This window comes from Symphalangus syndactylus, chromosome 24, assembly GCF_028878055.3.
Source record: "Symphalangus syndactylus isolate Jambi chromosome 24, NHGRI_mSymSyn1-v2.1_pri, whole genome shotgun sequence".
NCBI classification, from domain to species: domain Eukaryota; kingdom Metazoa; phylum Chordata; class Mammalia; order Primates; family Hylobatidae; genus Symphalangus; species Symphalangus syndactylus.
The window spans coordinates 44,182,167-44,204,784 of NC_072446.2; the positions used below are offsets into that span (position 1 = coordinate 44,182,167).

Consider the following 22,618-nt stretch of genomic DNA (forward strand, 5'->3'; position numbering starts at 1 on the left):
GCCAACATGATAAAACCCCATCTCTACCAAAAATACAAAAATTAGCCAGATGTGGTGGCATGTGCCTGTAATCCCAGCTACTCGAGAGGCTGAAGCAGGAGGATCCCTTGAACCCAGGAGACAGAGGTTGCAGTGAGCTGAGATCGCACACTGCATTCCATTCTGGGCACCAACGAATGAAACTCCGTCTCAAAAAAAAAAAAAAAGACCAAAGTTAATGCCCTGCCAGCATTGAATTAAAGCTTCTTGAGTAGAGCACAGATGATCTCCAAATTTTTTAAGTGGGAATGTAAACCAACTCTATAGTTTTAGAAAACTCTTTGGCAATATCTGCAAAACATACATGTATCTAATAACCCAGGAATTTCAATTCTAGGTATTCACCTTTGAGAAATGAAAAATACATGTCTACACAAAAGTGCACATACAAATGTTCACTGCAGCTCTGTGTATTATAGCCAGAAAAACTGGAACCTAATCAGGTGTCCAGAAACAGGAGAACAGTTATATATGGTCAGGTGTTGTGGCTTACACCTGTAATCTAAGCACTTGGGAGGCTAAGGCGGGCAGATCAGTTGACTAGCCTGGTCAACATGGTGAAACCCCATCTGTACTAAAATTACAAAAATTAGCTGAGTGTGGTGGTTCACGCCTGTAATCTCAGCTACTCAGGAGGCTAAGACAGGAGAATGGCCTGAAGCCAGGAGGCAGAAGTTGCGGTGAGGTGAGATCACGCCCCTGCACTCCATCCAGTCTGGGCAACAGGATGAGACTATGTCTCAAAAAAAAAAAAAAAAATCGATATACACTATTGATAACATGGAATTTTATTCAGTAATAGAAAGGAACAAACTACTGGGAAAATAACGCCAGTAGACATAACAACATGGATGAATCTTGTAGATAAAAGGTTGAGTGAAAGAAACCAGATGGACAAGAAAAAGTAGATGTAGCAGAATTACCGAGTAAAACTAAACTGCAATGATAAAGATCAGATCCCTACTTCCTCTGACAGGAGGTGGGAGGTTGTGACTGGAAAGAGGTATGAGAGAGCCTCTGCAGCACCGAAAAGGTGTTTTGTTTTGTTTTTTGAGGCGGAGTCTTGCTATGTCACCAGGCTGGAGTGCAGTGGCGCGATCTCGGCTCACTGCAACCTCCGCTTCCTGGGTTCAAGCAATTCTCCTGCCTCAGCTTCTCAAGTAGCTGGGATTACAGGCATGCGCCACCACACCCAGCTAATTTTTGTATTTTTAGTAGAGATGGGATTTCACCGTGTTGGCCGGGGTGGTCTCGATCGCCCAACCTCATGATCCGCCTGCCTCTGCCTCCCAAAGTGCTGGGATTACAGGCATGAGCCACTGTACCCGACCTGAAAAGGTTTTACATCTTAATGTGTTCATATACGTACTTTTCTCATGGTAAAATATATATAACATTAAATTTATCATTTTAACTACTTTTAAAGTATAAAATTCATTGGCATTAAGTACATTCCTGTTGTGCAGCCATCACTACCATCCATCTCCAGAACTTTTTCATCTCCCCAAACTGAAACTCCATATCCATTAAACACTAACTCCCCATTTCCTCCTCCCCCAGCTGCTGGCAACCATTCTACCTTCTGTCTCTATGAATTTGACTATAATAGTTACCTTGTATAAGTGGAATCATATTTGTCATTTGACATCTGGTTTATTTAACATAGGTTTATTTCACAAAGGTATCTTGTTTATTTCACATAGGATGACCTTCTTTTCAAGTCATCCATGTTGTAGCATATATCAGAATTTCCATTTTATGGTTGAATAATATTCTGTTGTATGTTTATACCACTTTATGTGTATCCATTCATTCATTGATGGACACTTGGGCTGCTTCCACCTTTTGGCTGTTGTGACTAATGGTGCTATGAACATGGGTGTAGGCTGAGTGTGGTGGCTCACGCCTGTAATCCCAGCACTTTGGGAGGCCAAGACAGGTGGATCACCTGAGGTCAGGAGTTCAAGACCAGCTTGGACAACGTGGCGAAACCCCATTTCTACCAAAAATACAAAAATTAGCCAGGCATGGTGCTGTGTGCCAGTAATTCCCAGCTACTCGGGAGGCTGAGGCAGGAGAATCGCTTGAACCTAGGAGGTGGAGGTTGCAGTGAGCCCAGATGGTGCTACTGCACTCCAGCCTGGGTGACAGAGTGAGGCGGTCTCAATTGAAAAAATAAAAACAAAAACAAAAAAATCACGTGGATGTACAAACATCTGTTTGAGTCCCTGCTTTTAGTTCTTTTGTGTATATTCTTAGAAGTAAAATTACTGGATCATATGGTAACTCCATGTTTAATTTTTTGAGGAATCAACGTGCTGTTTTTCACAGTACTGCATCATTTTATATCCCCACCAGCAATGCACAAGGTCTTCAGTTTCTTTACATTCTGCTTTTTGGTGACCTCCATAATTCTAAATTATATGTATATGCTGTTTCTTCTTAATTCTTTTTTTTTTTTTCGAGACGAGTCTCACTCTGTCACCCAGGCTAGAGCGTAGTGGCGTGATCTCAGCTCGCTGCAACCTCCGCCTCCCGGGTTCAAGCAATTCTCTGCCTCAGCCTCCTGAGTGACTGGGATTACAGGCGCCCACCACCACGCCCGGCTAATTTTTTTTTTTTTTTGTATTTTTAGTAGAGACGGGGTTTCACCATCTTGGCCAGGCTGGTCTTGAACTCCTGAGCTTGTGATCCACCTGCCTCGGCCTCCCAAAGTGCTGGGATTACAGGCGTGAGCCACCGCGCCCAGCCAATTCTTTTATTAATAAAAAAGACAACATAATTTTTTGCCTCTCCAGTGTGAAAAATGGGAATTTACCTTACACTATCCCCCCATTTAATATTTGTATTATTTCCTGTTCTGCTGCCGTTTATTAGTTTCCTCAGACTTCTGTAACAAAACTCCACAAACTGGGTGGCTTAAACAATAGAAATTTATTGTCTCAGAGTTTTGGAGGCTAGAAGTCTTGCGGGCTGTGAGGGAGAATCTGTTCTATGGTTTTCTTCTAGCTTCTGGTAGCCTCAGGCATCCCTTACATTGTAGATGGCATTCTCTCTGTGTCTTCAGATTGTCTTCCCTCTATGCATATCTGTCTCTTTTTCAAAATAAGTGCGCTAGTCATTGGATTAGGGACCACCCTAATGAGCTCATCTCAACTTGATCATCTGCAAAGATCCTCTTTCTGAGTAAGTTCACATTCACAGGAACTGAGTAGGGGGTTACGATTTTAACATGTTTTAGGGGACACAATTCAGCCTGGGTGGCAGAGCAAGTCTCTGTCTCAAAAAAAACAAAAACAAACCCATAAAGTGATTACATTTCTAACTTCCAGAAGTACTCTTTAACCTCCTTTTTTTAGGTTAATTTTCAGCACTCTTTCCTTTTTCTTCCTTTCCTTTTTCCTTTTCCTTTTTTTTTTTTTTTTTTTAATTTTTATGTTTTTGAGACAGAGTCTTGGTCTGTCGCTCAGGCTAGAGTACAGTGGTGTGATCTTGGCTCACTGCAACCTCTGTCTCCCAGGCTTAAGTGATTTTCCTGCCTCAGCCTCCCAAGTAGCTGGGATTACAGGCACCCGCCACCACACCTGGCAAATTTTTGTATTTTTAGTAGAGCCGGGTTTTCGCCTTGTTGGCCAAGCTGGTCTCAAACTTCTGGCCTCAAGTGATCCGCCCGCCTCGGCCTCCCAAAGTGCTGGGATTACAAGCATACACCACTACGCCTGGCTAATTTTTGTATTTTTAGTAGAGACAGGGTTTCACCATGTTGGCCAGGATGGTCTTGATCTCCTGACCTCGTGATCGCCCTCCTCGGCCTCCCAAAGTGCTGGGATTACAGTCGTGAGCCACCGCACCCACTTAATATTTACGTCATTATAGCTAAATAAATATTGTTCACTGTCAGGCCAAGCAGCATTTTCTGGGTTTTTATTTCTTTCTCATTAGGTTCAATGTCATAGACCCTGGGCTATTCAAATGAGAGAATGAAGAAAAAGTGAATTCTCTTTCTGAAACTATCAGTTGCTTCCAATCATGTCTTTATATTTTATATTTGAACCATAACTTTCTCATAAAATTTTCTCCCTGGAGTTTCTAATTTTCTTGTCTATTTGCCTGTTATTATAGTTTCACTTTTCCCCAAGATCTCAATCATACACTCTAGCCTGTCAAGGCTAGTTCAAACCATACACTGTGGCCCAAATTTAGGCTAGTCATACACTCCAGTCCAAGACCAGTTTGCACTGTTTTTTAGGCTATCTACACAGTCATATTGGTATTTTCCTTACTGGTTTTTCTTCGAGGGGGGTGCGGAGGAGGTTGGGTCCACTGATCTTGGATATCAGTCTTTCTTTGTATTTGTTTTTTAAATCTTACTAGAGGCTAGGAGACATGGTGGCTCATGCCTGTAACCCCAGCACTTTGGGAGGCTGAGGCAGGTGGATCACTTGAGGCCAGGAGTTCAAGACCAGCCTGGCCAACACGGCAAAACGCTGTCTCTACTAAAAATACAAAAATTAGCCAGGCGTGGTGGTGGGTGCCTGTAATCCCAGCTAGTTGGGAGGCTGAGGCAGGAGAATTGCTTGAACCCGGGTGGTGAAGGTTGCAGTGAGCCGAGATCATACCATTGCACTCCAGCCTAGGCAACGGAGTGAGACTCCGTCTCAGTCAATCAATCTAGCTATCTATCTGTCTTACTAGAGTTCATTCTCAAGTCACTTACTGAGAGGAAGGGTACCTGGCGGATAAATTTTGACTCTTTCTGGTATCTGTTTTTTTTTTTTGTTGTTTGTTTGTTTTGGAGACGGAGTCTCACTCTGTTGCCCAGGCTGGAGTGCAGTGGTGTGATCTCGGCTCACTGCAAGCTTCGCCTCCCAGGTTCACGCCATTCTCCTGCCTCAGCCTCCTGAGTAGCTGGGACTACAGGTGCCTGTCACTGTGCCTGGCTAATTTTTTGTATTTTTGGTAGAAATGGAGTTTCACTGTGTTAGCTGATCCGCCCTCCTTGGCCTCCCAAAGTGCTGGGATTACAGGCGTGAGCCACTGCACCCAGCCTCTGGTGTCTGTTTTTAAGACCCTCATGTTCGACTGATGGTTTGGTTGACTATAGAATTCTAGGTTGCCTATTTTTCCTCAAAACGTTGAAGTCATTGCTCCATTTCTTCTGACATCCCTTGTTGTTCATGAGAAATAGAAAGTTTCATATAGGAAATTAATTTTTCTTCTTTTCTGGAAGCTTTTGTGTTCCATATAGTCTGGAATTCCATAGAGGTATACTTGGTGGGCCCCTTATTAGATCTGCAGACTCATAGCTCTCCGTTTTTTGGTTCTTTTGTCAGCAGCTTTCTGATATTGAGCTTCCTGGGTTGCTCATATAATGTTCTTATCTATTCTGTCCTTTTTAAAAACTCTTTGCTTCTGGTTGTTTTCCTTGAGATTGTCATAACTTTATCTCCTAATCTTTTTTCTCTTTTTTTTTTTTGAGACAGGGTCTCACCCTGTGGCCCAGACTGGACTTCAGTGGTGCCATCACAGCTCACTGTAGCCTCAAGCTCCCGGGTTCAAGCAATCCTCCCACCTCAGCTTCCCAAGTAGCTGGAACTATAGGCATGCGCTACTACACCCAGCTAATTTTTTTTATTTTTAGTAGTGACAGGGTCTCACTATGTTGCCCTGGCTGGTCTCAAACTCCTGAGCTCAAGTGATCCTCCTGTCTCTGGGGACTACAGGAGTATGCCACCACGCCTGTCTAATTTTTGTATTTTTTAGTAGAGTCAGGGTTTCACCATGTTGCCAGGCTGGTCTTGACCTCCTAGGCTCAAGCGATCCACCTGCCTCAGCCTCCCAAAGTGCTGGGATTACAGGTGTGAGCCACCACACCTGGCCTGCTGTTTTTTCTTTTACTATTTCTTAAACTAGTCTTCTCCTCACTTTCTTTTCTTGTATGAACGTTAATAGTTGACCACAGCATTGGCCCTGTAATACTCTTTTGTTCTTCGCATTTCTTCAGTTTTATTTAGCCTCTGTTGTGTGTTCACACATTCCTTTTTATTTGCTTGATGTATGTCCCATCCCTTCTTTTGAACACTGTGTGGTCATTAATGACAGTGTGGTAGGATTTTATGTATTGATATTTAAGAAAATGACCATAAAATATTCTTGGAGATGGTCTTTAAAGACCGGGCATGGTAGCTCATGTTTGTAATCTTAGTACTTTGGGTGGCTGAGGCAGGAGGATTGCTTGAGCTCAGGAGTTCGAGACAGCCTGGGAAACATGGGGAGATCCCATCTCTACAAAAAATGTACAGATTACCCAGGCATGGTAGTACATGCCTGTGGTCCCAGCTATTCCAGAGCCTGAAGTGGGAGGATTGCTTGAGCCCAGGAGCTCGAGGCTGCGGTGAGCCATGTTTGCACCACTGCACTCCAGCCTGAGTAACAGAACAAGACCCTATCTCAAAGAAAGGAAAAAAAAATTTTAAGTAGTTGATTGAAAGAGATCTTTAGGGTGGGCTCTAATTTGATGTGACTGGTGTCCTTGTAAGAAATGGAAATTTGTACATGCAGACATCAGAAACAAATACACAGAGGAATGACCAGGTGAGGATACAGTAAGATGGTGGCCATCTGCAAGCCAAGGAGAGAGGTCTCATAGGAAACCAAACTTGTTGACACTTTCATCTTGGACTTCTAGCCTGTAGAGCTGTGAGAAAATAAATTTCTGTTGTTGAACCCACCGAGTCTGTGATACTTTTATGGCAGTCCTACCAAATGAATATAGACATTTAAGAAGGCTTGGTGCATTGCAGCATTTGGTAAATTATTGTGCATTTAGTTGTATTGTGCATGTGGTGCCATTACTGAGAAGAGCAGGATGGATGGGAAGCATCGAGACAAAGTAAAATACGAGCTGGCCACTAACATATGGTATGATTTTGTGGTAGGTGAAAAAAGAATTCCAAAAGTAGAGTGCTTATGAAAGAAAAGCTCAATAGTGTAAGAATTTTACACCAGTTTGACTTTAACAGAGAGTGAGTTCAACAGTGAAAGATGAGGTTGCAGATGTAGTTTGGGGACCCATATTAATTTCCTGGTGCTGCCCTAACAAAGTACCATAAACTCGGTGGCTAAAGACAGCAGAAATATATTGTCTGGCAGTTCTGGAGGTCCAAAGTCAAGGTGTTGGCAGTGTTGGTTCCTTCTGGGGGGGAATCTGTTCCATGCATCTCTCCTTAGCTTCCAAGAGCCCCATGTGTTATTTGGATTGTAAATGATCACTCAAATCCTCTGCCTTCAAATGGCATTTTCCGTGTGTCTGTTTTCACATGATCATCTTCTTATAAGGACACCAGTCATATTGGATTAGGGGCCCCCAGTACTCCAGAATGACCTCATCTTTATTTAACTAATTACATCTTCAACGACCCTATTTCCAAATAAGGTCACATCCTGTGGTACTGGGGATTAGGACTTCATATCTTTTTTGGGAGGCATAGTTCAACCCATAACAGGGGCCAAATTGTGAAGCATTTCCTATATATCAATCCAGATATTTTCAAATCTATTGTTTTTTTTAAATTCTCTCTTTTTTATTATTAATTTTTTTTGCATACAAAACAATAAACATTTTCTAAAAATACATACAAACAAAAAGATGCATATCAAACATATTAGGAAGGTTGCACATGGGAAGACGGGGAATAGAAATGGGGAGTGGGAATTAAAGAAAATAAATGAGAGACTTTATATGGATCAATGATAATAACTCAATCCTCTATTTAACAAAGAAGAAGGAGAAGGAAGAGGAAGAAAAAGAAAGTGGGATAAAGGATCAGAAAGGGAGGAAAATAGAAAAAATTAGAGTATGACTCCAGGGTAGACCTATTTTGTTGTCACTGGATTGGTTGGTTGGTTTGTCTGTTGTATTTTTCATATGTTTCGCCATGTTGGCCAGGCTGGTCTCGAACTCCTAGCCTGAAGTGATCAACCCACCTCAGCCTCCCAGAGTGCTGGGACTACAGGCGTGAGCCACCACGTCCAGCCCCCACATTGCTTCTGGCCTCCGTGGTAGACCTCCCAGACAGGGCGGTCGGGCAGAGGTGCTCCCCACATCCCAGATGGGGCGGCCGGGCAGAGGCGCTCCTCACTTCTTCCCAGACGGGGCGGCCGGGCAGAGGCGCTCCTCACTTCTTCCCAGACGGGGCGGCCGGGCAGAGGCGCTCCTCACTTCTTCCTAGACGGGGCGGCCGGGCAGAGGCGCTCCTCACTTCCCAGACGATGGGTGGCCGGGCAGAGGCACTCCTCACTTCCCAGACGATGGGCGGCCGGGCAGAGACGCTCCCCACCTCCCAGACGGGGCGGCGGCCGGGCAGGGGCTGCAATCCCGGCACCCTGGGAGGCCAAGGCAGGCGGCTGGGAGGCGGAGGCTGCAGCGAGCCAAGACCATGCTACCGCACTCCAGCCCGGGCAACACCGAGCACCGAGTGAGCGAGACTCCGTCTGCAGTCCCAGCACCTCGGGAGGCCGAGGCGGACAGAGCACTCGGGGTCAGGAGCTGGAGACCAGCCTGGCCAACATGGCGAAACCGCGCCTCCAGCCAAAGGAGAAAAAGCAGGCAGCGGTGGTGGCGCGCGCCGGCAATCCCAGGCAGCCCGCAAGCCGGGGCAGGAGAATCACGGGAGCCGGAGGCAGGGAGTCTGCAGCGAGCCGACTGGATTCCAGGCTGGGCCACAGAGGGAAGAAAAAGAAAAAGGAAAAGGGAAGAGGGAAAAGGGAAAAAGGAAAAGAAAAAAAGGAAAAGAAAAAGGAGGGAAGGGGGGGAGGGGAGGGGAGGGGAGGAAGGAAGGAATCTATTGTTTATTCAGTGGGAAACCATTGAAAACTTTGAGCAGGGTGAATCTAACACTTTAGGAAGTTTCCTGGGGGATGGGGTTGGAGAGATGTTAGCTGCACTGGGAGTCAGTAGAAGGCCTGGACCAGATCAGTGTTATGGAAAACCAGGATTCTGGGGCTCCCACTCAATATATCCCCAACCCAAATCTTCAGATTGGAGACCCAGGACTGTTTTTTAAAAGCTCCCTCTCTCTCCCTGTGAGTCAGATGATTTAGCCTAGCTTGGATATAACACTGGGTGTGAGGTGATAGAGGCATGAAATGGGTTGGTGGTTATGCAAGTAGAAAGACTAGAGAGAACCTGGGAAAAGAGACATTTCGAAAAAGTAGTATGTAAACTGGCACCGGAGAGTCTGAGACAGTCGTGGAATCCTTAACAGAAATAAGGATGTCTAGAGAATAAATTGGGTTTAAAGGGAAGGTAATTAATTTGGTTTACAGTGTAAGGTGATAGACAGCAGGCACTTGGAGAATGGTGATGTATATTCAGAAGTGAGATAATGGAGGTGATAATCAAAACCCTTTGTTTTGATTTGAGCTTTTGTGTGGGAGAAAGGATATGGAGAGAAGAACAGAAGATCAGGAAGCCAATACTGTAGACACTCCTTCCCTAGCCCCTGAAACAAATGGATTTGACTGCTCTGTCATGACACCTGGAACAAATGGGGCATTGCTTACTTACTTCCTTTGCCATGAACTCAATGAAGGCAGGGACGAGTCTTGGCATGCATGTGTGTGTGTGTGTGTGTGTGTGTGTTTGTGTGTGTGTGTGTGAGACTGGGTCTCACTCTGTTACCCAGGCATGAGTGCCATGGCATAATCATAGCTCACTGCAGCCTCAAACGAACCTCCTCCCTCAGGCCTCCTGAGTTGCTAGGACTACAGGCATGCACCAATGGCCGTGGCTTTTTAAAGGCCATCATCTAGCACAGTGCCTGGCTTTTCAGTGGAAGTTCGTTGAATGACTGACTGACCGACCGACTTGGAAAATGAACACATCAACTTGAGAATAAGAACTTTGTCTTTTTCTTCCTTGCATCCCCTAACATTTAATCCAATGCCTGGTCCTTAACAGGACCCAAATAAAATTTTGATGTGTGAATGGTAGAAGAAGAAAAGCTACAATTGAGTAGTCATTGTGTCAAGAGAACCAAGAAACAGAGAAGCTTTTGAGAAATAAGTTAACCATAACATGTCAAATGCAAGTCAAGGAGAATGAAAACTGAGGGCAGGAATTAGATTTAATCAGGAGGTTATTTGTAGATTTGAGAACGAAGGAATTAAGAACATAATGAGGTTGTTAAGGGAGAATGAAGGAATTAAGATCATAATGAGGTCGTTAAGGAGAGGTGGAAAGTGAGGAAGTGAAAGCCAAGTACATCTTACACAGGTTTAGTAGTAATGAGGAAAAGAGAAGCTCATAGAGTTAAAGCTCTAAAAATCTGTTTAGAACATGCGTGTCTATTTGTAAACAAAGGGGTATGAGGGCTAGGGATGGAAAAATGGAAAGTACCAGAAGGAAATGCATAATTTTAGGGGAAAGATCTCAAATGGGATCAAGAACATGGGCAGTAGCCTTAAAAAGGATGAGGGAATATCTTCCTCTAGTCTAAAAAGGGAGAATAGAGGCTCTATAGAGGAGAGAGAGGTCATGTCCTCTTGTCAGCCATCTGCTCAGAGGGAGCTTGGGCTACTGTGCTAGAAACTGACACAGGAAACTGACAAAGGAAGGATATGTTTTCTGCACAGCACTGAGGAGTGTGATACTCCTAAGCAGTAGTTGGCAGCCTGAGATAGGAATGGTGGAACCAGATGGTAAGGATAATCCAGGAATCAGGATGGCACTTTCTGTAGATTAGGGAGTTGTAGGCTGGGGGTGTACTTTTATTCACTCTTCTCTGATTCAGAGGTTTTATAATTTTCACTAACCATTAAAAACAATATTGGATGCCTACTACATGTTGGTTTTTATTTTAATGTTGGAAAAAAAAAAGGTAAAAACTACTATCCCAAGGTTTCTGGTTTTATTGGGGAGATAGAGCATATATGTAAAAAGCAAGTTTAGCAAATGGCACATGGCGTTATAGACTAAGTCCCAAATCAGTAGATTAGATAAATGTCAGAGAGATTACAATTATAGCAGTACACTTTGAGGTTCTTTTCCCCGTAGCTTATGAACATTTAAATTTTGTCACTTTTATAAATATATGCCTATTTGAGAGGTAAGAAAAGTACCATGTTGCTTTAATTCGCTTTTCTTTGTTAACAAAGATGAATTTTTTCATTTGTTTATCATTATTATTTTACTTTTTATGAAATGCTTATTCATAGCTTTTATCCATTCTTCCATGGTTGTGTTTGTACTTACTAATTTGTAAATACCTCATTTAATAAGGTTATTTAACCTTTTGCCTGTAACATTTTGCAAATGTTTTTTCTAGTTTGTTTTTTTTGGGGGTTTTTTTTGTTTGTTGGTTGGTTGGGTTTTTTTTTTTTTTTTTTTTTTTTTGTGACAGGGCATCACTCTGTTACCCAGGCTGGAATGCAGTGGCGCCATCTCTGCTCACTGCAACCTCCGCCTCCTGGGGTCAAATGATTCTTGTGTCAGCCTCCCAAGTAGCTGGGATTACAGGCGCATGCCACCACGCCCAGCTAATTTTTATAATTTTAGTAGAGATGGGGTTTCACCATGTTGGCTACGGTGGTCTCAAAACTCCTGACCTCAAGTGATTTGCCTCCCTCAGCCTCCCAAAGTGCTGGGATTACAGATGCAGCCACCATGGCCAGCCTTTTCTAGTTTTTTTTAATTTAAACATTTTCTGTGAGGTTTCTTATTTTGATTTATTTTTGGTTTATGATATTTTGTTGACACACAAGAGTTTAAATATCTTATGTATTAGAAACTATTAAATATTTCTTTTTAATATTTAGGAAGGCTACCTTACCCTGAGAAGAGACAAATATTTTCAAATGTTTTCTTCAAATTGTTTTATAGTTTATTGGTACTTATTTACATTCCATTGTATTATTTATTGTTATTTATATACTTAAAACTTTAAACCATTTGGAATTCGCTTTTAGAATATTGCATGAAATAGAGATCTAATTTAATTCTTGCTGAATAGTTCAGCAGTTTCTAGTACTGTTTACTAAATAATCTATTAAAATTTTCTACGGATTCTTAAATGATTTGTCCAGGCTGGAGTACAGTGGCACAATCATGGCTCACTGCGGCATCTACCTCCCCAGGCTCAGGTGATTGTCCCACCTCAGGCTCTCAAGTAACTGGGACTACAGACGTGCCACTACATCCAGCTAATTTTTGCATTTTTTTGTAGAGACTATATTTCACCATGTTGCTGAGCCTGGTCTCGAACTCCTGGGCTCAAGCGACCTGCCCACCTCGGCCTCCCAAAGTGCTAGGATTACAAGGCATGAGCCACCGGGTATTTTTTATCGTATTCCCAATACTTATGTATACAGACTTCCTTGTTTATAAATCTGTATCTGTACCATTGCCACATATTATTGTATTAATATAATCTTATAGTGCATGAAAAAGTAAAGGCAGACCCAGAGCACGCCAAACGCAGTCAAGAGATCTTTATTAGCAGAGTCAGGTCAGGTCGCACAGAGAGAGAGAGTGCTGTTGGGATGGGATATTTATATCCCTTAGGGCTACGTGGGTATCGATGATTGGGTCTAGGGGGCGGGCCTGGGGATGAGCAGGGGGAGCGGGAGGAGTTATTTTCTTATTGGGTCTTTCTTGGCGGGTTTAACATTGCGTCAGGTGTGGAGAGGGAGGAAGAACCCGGAACTGTCGCCATCTTGTGGTACCTTACGTGTCTGCACCACCCAACAGTCCTTCCTTTTGTTTTCTTTAAGAGGGGGTTGAGGGGCGTCGTGATTCGTCTGGCTACTTCCTGCTGAGTGGGGGCGTTGTAAGAGGGAAAGAGAGTTTTAGGGAGGGCTGTTAGGGAGGTTTGACATGGGGTATGATGGGTATAATAGGAGAACAAGTCCGAGGAGGAGGGCACTATATGTGAACACCTCTTGGGTGGTGTAGTCTGTGAAGGTCGCTTGAAGATATAGATCTTCTAATGCCGTAAGCCATCCAAGCGGTAACGATGGATCAGCGATGAGCCAGCTGTCAGTGCAGAGATCGTTGAGGAACTGCTGGAATCGGTGTGTTGTTGTCATTTCGAAGACTGATGTTTGACTGAAGGGCCGTTAGCAGGCTGTGAGACCATCTATGGAGCCTGCTTCGTCTTTGCAGGTAGCTAAAAGATGATAATTTCTAAGGAGAAGCTGGTTAAATGTCTAGGGATCGGGCTGTATGTCTGAAAGTTGGGACACACCGTATCCTAGTGAAGTGGCTCCTAACCCTGTGCCTAGGAGAGAAGTTGTTAGGGAGATTCCGAGCATGATGGGTAAAAAGATTGCTCGTTTTTGTCGAGGGCCTGTGAGAGAATTGGACTCAGGGTGATCAAACTGGTAGGCCTGGAGGCCTTGAGAGTAATGTGAGTTGAGAGACTAGAGTGATAGGTATACAGGGGCTGGGGAGGGAGGAATTGATGGATGTGAAGCAGTCGGAAGTGGGCACTTGAGAGGCATTAAATAGAAGTAGTCCTTGATTGAGGAATAGTTGCCAAGAGGAGTGTATGGGGATGGTGTTGACTGGTGAGTGTAATTGTGATTGTAGTTGTGACTGTAATTCGGTCTCACCTAGCGAGATGTGCTCGTTGTCTTGGGACAAGACTTGTTGAGAATTAGTTTTGAGTGTGCGGGTGATGGTTAGGGTTTGTGCTGGGTAGGACCAGGCATTGCTTGGGTATCAACTGAGGACGTGTTAATGGGGCACCGAGTGTAGCTGATGACATTTGTGTGTGACCTTCTGTGAGCGTTGTAGGTTTCTTTTACAGTGAATAGGTAATAAGGTTGTGATGAGAGACTGCTAGGAGAGGAAAGTCCATGGAGGAGGATATAAGAGGCAGAGAGCCAGAAGAGAGGGCCTGGAGTATGAAGTTTATATTTCTGGAATAGGGGGAAGAGGACATGTTTTGGAGATGCAGATCTTGAGGGGGTTGTTTGGTATGGGTGTGCAGGTATAGTTTGTAGGACGGTGTGAGGCAGGTAGGCTCCTCGTTTGATCCGGGTTGGTGGCTGGCTTCAACCTGGAAATGTGAAGCCAGGGGGTTAGTTGTCCTGGAGATTCTTGGAGTCTGGCAGCAGCGGGAGTGCAGAGCACAATTTGGAGGGGCCCTTTCCATTTTGGGGTCAAAGATATTGGCTGAGTGTGACTGGGCGGTAAGTAAAACACCCATTCACCTGGTGTGAGGGGAAAGGTGGTTTCTGTGTTACTGGCATCCAGCAGGAGACACTCCTGTCTTTTCCATAGTTCACAGCGGATGAATGATAGGAGGGGAGAAGTTATGTGTTGTGGGGCTGTTGGGGAGGTGGGATTAATGCTGGGTGGAAGTGCTGGGCGGCTTTGGGAGGACCTGGAGTTTGAATAAGGCTGTAGGGAGTAACTTTCCTTTTTATTGGTGGTTGGGAAAGCCTCAACCCATCCGGAGAAGGTGATAGGAGGATTGAGGTGACGGTACTTGATTTTTTTATGGAGGGCATGTGAGTAAAATCAAGTTGCCAATCGCTGCCTGGAATGTGTCCTCTGGCCTGATGGGTCGGGAAGGGTCCTGGCCTTAAGGGAGTTTGTGGGTTTGTTCGTTGACAGATGGGGCAGGCAGATGTGAGCTGTTTAAGGCATTGTAGGTCAGAGGAATCTAGGGTGAAGAAGGAGTTGAGGAAGGTTTTCAGTGTTTGAGGATTTGTGTGGAAAATAGAGTGAAGGTACGAGAAGAGGGCGTGTTTTGAGAGGTTAGGCGACTGTGTTGGCGGTGGCTGTGTGAGTTGTAAAGGGCTTGATGGCTCGTCTATGGTTAACATGAGAGTGGGGGGTAGAGTTGATAAAGCTGCCTGTCTGGCCTCCTGATCTGCTTTGTTGTTACCTTGTGTCACTGGGGACGAGTCAATTTGGTGGGACTTGCAGTGAATGATGCCTATTTTAGTAGGAAGTAAGGAAGGTTGGAGGAGGCGAATGATGAGGGTGGCATTAGTAATAGATGTTCCTTTGGTTGTCAGGAGTCCTCTTTCCTTCCAAATGGCTGAATGAGAGAGAAGGATGTGGAAAACATATTTGGAGTCAGTATATAGTGTAAGTGAGGTGTCTGCTGCTAATTCAAACGCTCGAGTGGCTGCGATGAGTTCAGCTTGCTGATTTGTGGTATTAGGTGGCGGGGATTTTGCCTCAATGGTTTTTGTTAGGGACACTACGGCATACCCTGCAAGGCGCTGTCCATTATGTGTAAAAGAACTGCTGTCTGTGAACCACGTGTGGTCGGGATGGTCTAAGGGGCCTTCAGTGATGTGGGTTGGACAGGGTAGAAGGGATTCTAGAATTTCAATGCAGTTGTGTTGAGGGGGGTGTTGAGAGGTAGGCAGGAGGGTGGTGGGGTTGAGGGGTGCACATGTTTGGAAGGGCACAGTGGGATCATATAAGAAGGAAACTAGGAGTGACAGTATGCGGCAAGGGGGAAGGGTTTGTAGGCTCTTGTATGTGAGGAGATCTTTGAGTTGGTGGGGGGATGTAATGATGACTGCCGCCCCGATTGTGAGCTTTTTTGATTCTAGAAGTAGTAAATAGGCTACTGCCAGGGCACGGAGGCAAGGGGCACACCCTCGTACAGTGGGGTCGAGCTGTTTGGACAGGTATGCGACTGCAGCAAAAGTGGGTCCCTGTAATTGTCCTAAGACTCTTAAGGCCAGGCCATGGTGTTCGTGTACATATAAAACGAAAGGCCTCTGTAGGTTTGGAAGATGTAAGGCTGGAGCCTTTATTAGTGCCTGTTGGAGTAACTGAAAGGGCTGTTTGACTGTGGCCTCTACAGGCTCGGACGGGGGTCCCCGGGAGAGGTCGTAAAGTGGTTTTGCTAGTGAAGAGTAGTTAGGAATCCAGGTTCTAAAGTAACCAGCTAATCCTAGGAAAGAGAGTATTTCTTGTTTTGTCTTAGGGATGGGGAGGCCTATGATGAAGCACTTGCGGTCTAGGGTGATGGCCTTTGAGTCGTGAGAAAGAAGGACTCCCAAATAAGTTACTTGTGTTAGTGAGAGTTGGACCTTTTGGGGGGACACCCGGTAGCCTTTGTCTGCAAGGAAGTTGAGTAGGGAAGTGGTGTCGGTTTGGGAGGCGACTAGAGATGGACTGCATAAGAGCAGATCATCTACATATTGGAGGAGGTTTGACTGGGGAAGATTTAGTTGTTTTAAGTCTGAGGCAAGAGTTTGACCAAAGATATGGGGGCTATCTCTGAACCCTTGAGGGAGGACTGTCCATGTGAGTTGTTGTGATTGTTGGGTGTCTGGGTCGGTCCAGGTGAAGGCGAAAAGGTCTTGCAATTGAGGAGAGAGGGGGATTGTGAAGAAGGCGTCTTTAAGATCTACTACTGAAAAATGTGTGGCGTTGGGGGGAATGGAGGATAAGAGGGTATAGGGGTTGGGAACTAGTGGGTGAATGGGTTTAACGGCCTCGTTGTTAAGTCTGAGGTCTTGGACGAGGCGGAACGTACCATTGGATTTTTTGACTGCTAGGATAGGAGTGTTATATGGTGAATGAGTTGGTCTAAGGAACCCTTTTCTCAAGAGGTGTGAGATAACTGGTTGTAATCCCCTCAGGCTGGAGGTGGGGAGAGGGTGTTGGGGTTGACTGGGAAAGTGATGTGGATCTTTGAGGAATATTTGTACTGGGGTGCGTGAAGCCAATGAGGGAGTGGTGGTGTCCCAAACCATGGGATTGATGCCTGTTGGGAGCGAAGGCAGAGCTGGGGCGGGAGTCTGGTGTGTGGAGTCAGCTACTAAAGCAACGAGTGGGGTGGATCTGGGGAGGGCGGTTGGGTTAAACGTGATGGAGGTTTTGAATTTAGAGAGGATATCCCTTCCTAGTAGGGGAAGGGGGCATTGGGGCATGACTAGGAACCGGTGAGAAAATATGTGGCTGGAGAAGGTGCAGGAGAGAGGAGGGGTGACTGTCGGACGTATGGTTTGGCCTCCAACCCCGACTATAGGAGATCCAAAAAGGGAAGTGACACCCCAGAATTCCCTCAAAACCGAGAAGGTAGCTCCGATGTCAAGGAGGAATGTGATGAGGCGTCCATCCACCACTAGAGAGACCCTGGGCTCCTGTGTGGTGATAAGTTGTGTCGGGAAAGGAGTCCCAAGGCCCCGTCAGTCTTTGATGGCCAGTCCTAAGAGGTCAGGAGTGGGGCTGGGGGCTGGCCCGGCTTCCCTTCGGGAGCCAGGGCAGTCTATGGCCCAGTGGCCAGGCTGGTGGCATTTAGGACACAGCCAAGGGGGGGAGCCTGGGATTTGGGCACTCTCGGACCCAATGACCTTCCTTTCCACATTTAAAACAGGGCCCAGGGGGCTGACGGTGAGGCGGATGACTGGACGATTTATGGCCATGCGACCGTGACGCGGGCCGAGGAGAGGCCTGGAGGGCTTGTGCTAATAATTGGTATTTTTGCCTCTTTGCTTTCTCGTCCCGGTTATGATAAACCTTGAACGCCGTTGCCAGTATCTCAGATTGAGGGGTGAAGGGGCCTCTGTCTAACTTCTTTAGTTTTTGTCTGATGTTGGGAAAACTTTGTGCAAAGAAATGGGACATGAGGAGTTGTCTACCATCAGGGGTTTCTGGGTCTATGTTGGTGTATTGTTGGAGTGCCTTTGTAAGGCGGTCTAGAAAGGCGGATGGGTTTTCATGTTTGTCTTGTATTATTTCATGGAGTTTTTCAAAATTAACTGCCTTTTGGACTGCTTTACGTAGTCCAGCCATTAGGCAGGTAGCAAAATGGTCTCTGGCTGCTACTCCATTTTGGGTGTTATAGTCCCAGTTAGGCTCTCACTCGGGCACTGCCTGCGCCCCCAGTGGCAAGGCTGGGGTCGTTTGGTGAACCTCGTCTACGTAAGTGCGAGCCTGTTCCCAGACTCATCTACGCTCCTCAGGGAGAAGGATGTTGGAGAGGACTGTATAGATGTCATGGAAGGTGAGGCTGTAAGCTTGGAGAAGGTACTGAAACTCCTTAATGTAGGAAGCGGAATTGGAGGTGTAGGAACCTAAGCGTTTTTCGACTTGGGATAAGTCAGCTGCTATGGAGAAGGGAACGTGGACTCAGACGATACCTTCTGCTCCAGCTACTTCTCTAAGGGGGGCAAGAATGGGATGGTGAGATCTCGAGTGGATGTTGGGAGGGCTAAATGACGGGGGGGAAGAGGCCGGCGGAAGTGACGAGGAGGAAGTGGAGGAAGGTGGGGGGCGAGTTGGGGAGGGTGGCAGCTGGAAGGGTGGCGGCCGGAAGGCGAGGCGGAGGGTGGTGGTATGGGGGGGGCTCGTCAGCTGGGTCGAAGTCGGGGGCAGAGGGAGGGGTTGGCAGTTTAAGAGCGGCAAGGAGCTGTTGGGGTTCGCAAGGGAGGCAGAGGTTAGGGCTGTCCCGTAGGAGGAAGAAGCCGTGAATATATGGGATCTCTACCCATTTTCCTGTTCGCTCACAATAGTTGTAGAAATCTTGAAGGAGATTGGGATCAAGGGACCCGTACGCGGGCCATTTGTTTTGGTTGTCTAAGGGATAAGTGGGCCAATTTTGAGTGCAGAGTTTAATTAAGCATCTAGGCTTGATATCTGAGGCGAAGCCTAGAGCAGACAGGTTGTTTAAGAGACATTGTAAAGGGGAGTCGGCCAGCAGGGATGCAGAACTTCCCATTATGAGAGGAGGAGAATATACGGTGTCGGGCTAGGTAGGGCGTCCCCTACTAGCCGATCGACCGTGTGGTGAATCAGAGCTTCCGAGTGGATCGTCACCGAAACGGAAGGACTGATGGGCCTTTGGAAGGCCAAGGGCCGTGGGCCACCCGGTACCAGGATTTTAGTGAGCGAGGAGGAGGGGCCCAGGCCAGGTGAGTGAGAGGGAGGGGAAAACTCAGTTCCCTGGAGACCGAGACTGGGTTGGGTAACTTGGGGTCCACCGTGGCCTTAAGGGCCCTCAGTGAGCTATGTCTGTTTTGAGAGCAGCTAGGGTGGGGATCGAAGGGCTATGTTAACGTCTGCCTGAAAGGTAGGCCCCGGAGGGGAAGACTTACCGAAATGAGGCCGGTGTTGTGCGGAGAGGTTGGCGAACAGGAAGATGGGTGAAGACTGGTTTGGGGTCTGGGTCGGGCCTGGAAAAGGATCGGGGTCCCACTGAAGGGTGGGGAGTCCCGATCCGAGTCACAGCACCAATGAAAGAGTAAAGGCAGACCCAGAGCACACCAAACGCAGTCAAGAGATCTTTATTAGCAGAGTCAGGTCAGGTCGCTCAGAGAGAGAGAGTGCTGTTGGGATGGGATATTTATATCCCTTAGAGCTACGTGGGTATCGATGATTGGGTCTTGGGGGCGGGCCTGGGGATGAGCGGGGGGCGGGGGGGAGCGGGAGGTGTTATTTTCTTATTGGGTCTTTCTTGGCGGGTTTAACATTGCGTCAGGTGTGGAGAGGGAGGAAGAACCCGGAACTGTCGCCATCTTGTGGTACCTTATGTGTCTGCGCCACCTAACAGTGCAAATACTTGTTCATTATTTGTTTTAGATAATGCCTAGACTACACTCACCTATTTGTGTATGTGAACTTTTTTAAAAACATTTTATTTTTTAATAATTTAAGACTCAAAAAGCTGCAGTAGTACAGGTTCCTGTGTACACTTCACCCAAGGGCTTTCAGTTATAACCTTTTTTTTTTTTTTTTGAGATGGAGTCTCGCTCTGTCACCAGGCTGGAGTGCAGTGGCACCATCTCGGCACATTGCAACCTCTGACTCCCTGATTCAAGTGATTCTCCCGTCTCAGCCTCCTGAGTAGCTGGAATTACAGGCACGTGCCACCACACCCACCTAATTTTTGTATTTTTAGTAGAGACAGGGTTTCACCATGTTGGCCAGGATGGTCTTGATCTCCTGACCTTGTGATCTGCCTGCCTTGACCTCCCAAAGTGCTGGGATTACAGGTGTGAGCCACTGTGCCTGGCTGAATTATAACCTTTTACTCCCCCAACCCCCACCCCCAGACGAAGTCTTGCTCTGTCATCCAGGCTGAAGTGCAGTGGCATGATGTCGGCTCACTGCAACCTCCGCCTCCAGGGTTCAAGCGATTCTCCTTCCTCAGCCTCCTGAGTAGCTGGGATTACAGGCGTCCACCACCATGCCCGGCTAATTTTTGCATTTTTAGTGGAGATGGGGTTTCAGGATGTTGGCCAGGCTGGTCTCAAACTCCTGACCTCAGGTGATGTGCCCACCTTGGCCTCCCAGAGTGCTGGGGTTACAGGCATGAGCCGCTGTGCCTGGTCTGTTATAACCTTTTATATAACCATAATACATTTTTAAAACCAGGAAGTTGATATTGGTATAATACTGTTAGCTAACAATAGACCTTGTTTGGATTTTTACCAGTTTTTACATTTATGTATATATGTATGTGTATACTACTATAAAGTCTTATCAGATGTGTAAATTTGTGTAACCATAACCACAATCAGGATATAGAACTGTTCCATCACCATAAGGAAAAATCCCTCATGCTATTCCTTTAAAACAGTTAGACCTCTCCCCAACCCTAAACCTTGGCAACCACTGATCTATTCTCCATCACTGTAATTTTGTTATTTCAAGAGTGTTATAGAGGTTGGATGCAGTGACTCACGCTTGTAATCCCAGCACTTTGGGAGGCCGAGGTGAGTGGATCACTTGAGGTCAGGAGTTTGAGACCAGCCTGGCCAACATGCTGAAACCCCTCATCTACTAAAAATACAAAAATTAGCTGAGCATGGTGGCGGGCGCCTGTAGTCCCAGCTACTCGGGAGGCTGAAGCAGGAGAATCACTTGAACCTAGGAGGCGGAGGTTGCAGTGAGCTGAAATCACACCACTGCACTCTAGCCTATAGTCCCAGTTACTGGGGAAGCTGAGGTGGAAAGATCGCTTGATCCCAGGAGGCGGAGGTTACGGTGAGCCAAGATTGCTCCACTGCACTGCAGTGTGGGTGACAGAGTGAGACCCTGTCTCAAATAAATAAATAGGCCAGGCGCGGGGGCTCACACCTGTAATCCTAGCAGTTTGGGAGGCCGAGGCAGGTGGATCACGTGAGGTTAGGAGTTCAAGACCAGCCTGGCCAACATGGTGAAACGCTGTCTCTACTAAAATACAAAAATGAGCCGGGCATGATGGTGGGTGCCTGTAATCCTAACTACTCAGGAGGCTGAGACAGGAGAATCGCTTGAACCTAGGAGACGGTGGTTGCAGTGAGCCGAGATCGTGCCACTGCACTCCAGCCAGGGCAGCTGAGTAAGACTCCATCTCAAAAAAAAAAAAAAAAATCAATTAAAAGGTTTCATTTCATTTTAGTCGCAAGAAATACATTTAAAATATGCAAATCTCAAATCTATTAAATCTTTACAGACTGATTGTTTACAAATCAGAGCATATGTATTCAGGTCAATGCCAAATATTAGAGAAAACTGGAACACAGCAGCCTGTTTTTAGTGATCAGATGTCACCCCGTAAGGCTGTGATGAAAGAGCTATGTGCCTTTGAAATCACCTTTTTTTTCTTGAAATGGAGTCTCACTTTTTCGCCCAGGCTAGAACCCAACGGCGCGATCTCGGCTCACTACAACCTCCGCCTCCCAGGTTCAAGCAATTCTCCTGCCTCAGCCTCCTGAGTTGTTGGGATTTCAGGCGCCCACCACCACACCCAGCTAATTTTTGTGTTTTTAGTTGAGACGGTGTTTCGCCATGTTGGTCAGGCTGATCTCAAACTCCTGACCTCAGGTGATCTGCTTGCCTCAGCCTCCCAAAGTGCTGGGATTAGAGTGGTGAGCCACTGCACCTGGCCCCTGAAATCACCTTTTCTGTAATGCTACTTTGTTCAATAAAAATAACATATTAATATCCTTTTTAAAAATACATACAACATATTGTTATTAACTGTAGTCACCATGATGTACAATAGATCTCTTGAACTTATTCCTCCTAACTGAATTTTGTGTCCTTTGTTCAGTATTTCCCCAATTCCCCTACCCACCAACCTCTAGTAACCACCGTTTTACTCTCTATTTCTATGAATTCAACTTTTTACATTCCACACGTAAGTGAGATCATGTGATATTTGTCTTTCTATGTCTGGCTTATTTCGTTTAACATAATGTCCTCCAGGTTTATCCACGTTATCACAAACGACAGAATTTATTCTTTTTTTAAGGCTGAATACTGTTCCATTGTGTATGTATGCCACATTTTCTTTCTCCATTCATCCATCATCCATCAATGAATGAAAACACTTAGGTTGATTTCGTATCTTAGCTATTGTGAATAATGCTGCAGTGAACATAGTAGTACAGATATCTCTTCAACATACCCATATTAGTTATATCCTTTAGATATATATTCAATAGGGGGAATTACTGAGTCATATAGTAGTTCTATTTAAATTTTTTTTGTTTTTTAATTTTGTTTGTTTAGAGACAGGGTCCTGCTCTGTCACCAAGGCTGTAGCACAGTACTGCGACCATAGCTCACTATAGGTTCAAGTGATCTACTTCAGCTTCGCTACTACAGGCACAT

The 22,618-nt window shown here is 45.8% G+C and overlaps 1 protein-coding gene across 14 annotated transcripts in view; it reads left to right on the forward strand.

Annotated features, from left to right (window-relative positions):
- Positions 1–22,618, forward strand: part of PTPRA (protein tyrosine phosphatase receptor type A) — a 172,721-nt gene that overhangs the window by 47,603 nt on the left and 102,500 nt on the right. The gene's annotated exons all lie outside the window — the stretch shown is intronic.